This window comes from Penaeus vannamei, chromosome 3, assembly GCF_042767895.1.
Source record: "Penaeus vannamei isolate JL-2024 chromosome 3, ASM4276789v1, whole genome shotgun sequence".
NCBI classification, from domain to species: domain Eukaryota; kingdom Metazoa; phylum Arthropoda; class Malacostraca; order Decapoda; family Penaeidae; genus Penaeus; species Penaeus vannamei.
In genome coordinates, this window is record NC_091551.1 from 19,320,951 (window position 1) to 19,323,450 (window position 2,500).

The window sequence follows — 2,500 nt, forward strand, 5'->3', positions numbered from 1 at the left end:
ATTATTATTATTATTATTATTATTATTATTATTATTATTATTATTGTTATTATTATCATTATCATTGTTGTTATTATCATTATTATTGTTGTTATTATCATTATTATTGTTAATTGTTGTTATTATCATTATTATTGTTAATTGTTGTTATTATCATTATTATTGTTATTATTATCATCATTAATATCATTATCATTATCATTACTATTACGATTATTATCATCATTGCTATTACTGTTATGATTATTATCTTGAATATCCTCATAGTTATCATTATTGTTACCATTACTATTACTATTATTACTATAATCATAATTATGTATATAAATATATATATATATATATATATATATATATATATATATATATATATATATACATACATATATATGATAATGCTAATGATGATGCTATTAATAATGTTAATGATAATGATGATGCTATTAATAATGTTAATGATAATAATGATGCTATTAATAATGTTAATGATAATGATGATGCTATGAATAATGTTAATGATAATACTATTAATATTGTTAATGAAAATGCTGTTAATAATATTAATGATAACGAGGAAGATATTTACAATGATAATGAAAACGTTAATGATTATGATAAGCATTTCGGAAGGAATGTAAATATATTTATGTAAAACTGTGAAACAAGATGTTTTCCTTTTTAAAAATGTTCTACTAATCTCACCATTGTTTCTTTAGCTTATTTCGAAATTGCTCAGTGTTATAAGAATCCATCAGTTCATTTCCGGGTCCGCTTAAATGTTTGACCTTATGTGACCTGGGTCTTGGGGTTCCGAGGACAAGTGTGGAGTTCATTGGTTCGAGGAATGGGGGCGGGGCTTAGAGAGTGGACATTTCATCACAGTACTTAAAGGGCAAGAAGTGAAAACTTCAGACACACAAGACAACACACGCATACAGTGTCTTCCTCCTCTTCCTCTTGTGTCAGAGGGAGGAAGAGGAGGAGGGACTTGTTCACGTCATACCAACTGGTGCTTCATATCCTAGTCATTGTGGTGCAGTTCGGTAGCAAACACTGAAACAGAAATCAGCAAGTAAGAAATTCTTCATATCATCGCGTGCTGTAGGTCTAGTCGGCAAGCAAAGAAAGCTGCTTCCGTTGAACGTATCAATTGGAGTCTTGTGAATCCGTTACTGGTGAGTTCCCTCAGTGTATACTTAGACTATTATCGGTGCATTATGGATTTAGCCATTATTTTTTGCCACCTTAAACGGAATTACAACTATGAAATTAAAGTGAGTTATATTTTTCTTTTTCAGCAAATACTTCCAGATTTGGCGCCCTAAAAAGGTGTTCATCGCATATCCATCCATCAAGGTAAGTTCACAATAATAATACTAGTTAGTAGTTAGTCTGGGACATCGGTGATGGTGAGTAGTTAGTCTGGGACAACGGTGGTGGTGAGTAGTTAGTCTGGGACAACGGTGATGGTGAGTAGTTAGTCTGGGACAGCGGTGGCGGTGAGTAGTTAGTCTGGGACAGCGGTGGCGGTGAGTAGTTAGTCTGGGACAACGGTGGTGGTGAGTAGTTAGTCTGGGACAACGGTGGTGGTGAGTAGTTAGTCTGGGACAATGGTGATGGTCTGTAGTTAGTCTGGGACAATGGTGATGGTCTGTAGTTAGTCTGGGACAATGGTGATGGTGAGTAGTTAGTCTGGGACAACGGTGATGGTGAGTAGTTAGTCAGGGACAGCGGTGGCGGTGAGTAGTTAGTCTGGAACAGCGGTGGTGGTGAGTAGTTTGTCTGGAATAACGATGGTGGTGAGTAGTTAGTCTGGGACAACGGTTTTGTTGAAACATTAGTCTGAACCAACAATAGTGGTGAGTAGTCATTCTGGGACAATGATCACGGCGAGTAGTTAGTCAGGGACAATGGTGATGGTGAGTAGTTAGTCTGGGACAATGGTGATGGTGAATAGTTGTCCCAGACTAACTACTCACCACCACCGTTGTCCCAGACTAACTACTCACCACCACCGCTGTCCCAGACTAACTACTCACCGCCACCGCTGTCTGGGACAATGGTGATGGTGAGTAGTTAGTCTGGGACAATGGTGATAGTGAGTAGTTAGTCTGGGACAATGGTGATGGTGAGTAGTTAGTCTGGGACAATGGTGATGGTGAATAGTTGTCCCAGACTAACTACTCACCACCACCGTTGTCCCAGACAGTCTGGAACAGCGGTGGTGGTGAGTAGTTAGTCTGGGACAACGGTTTTGTTGAAACATTAGTCTGGGCCAACAATAGTGGTGAGTAGTCATTCTGGGACAATGATCACGGCGAGTAGTTAGTCAGGGACAATGGTAGTAGCGAGTATTTATTTTCTTAGTACTGCACGCAATGGTGAATTATATGATGATATTGCAAATGCATGTCTATGTAAACCTAATGTGAACTACTGGCCATTCAGTGTACTGAGTATCCGATGGTCACCAGGCAGTTTTGTTTTCCACAGACTGGAT

General features: G+C 37.7%; 1 long non-coding RNA gene across 1 annotated transcript in view; it reads left to right on the plus strand.

Annotated features, from left to right (window-relative positions):
* The first annotated feature begins 890 nt into the window (after positions 1–890).
* LOC113817829 (uncharacterized) overlaps positions 891–2,500 on the plus strand; it is a 3,089-nt gene continuing 1,479 nt past the window's right edge. The window contains exons 1-3 of the long non-coding RNA XR_011399544.1: positions 891–1,175; positions 1,299–1,356; positions 2,494–2,500. The exon at positions 2,494–2,500 is cut by the window's right edge and continues 1,479 nt beyond it. This is a non-coding gene — a long non-coding RNA (uncharacterized lncRNA). The remainder of the gene's footprint in view (positions 1,176–1,298; positions 1,357–2,493) is intronic.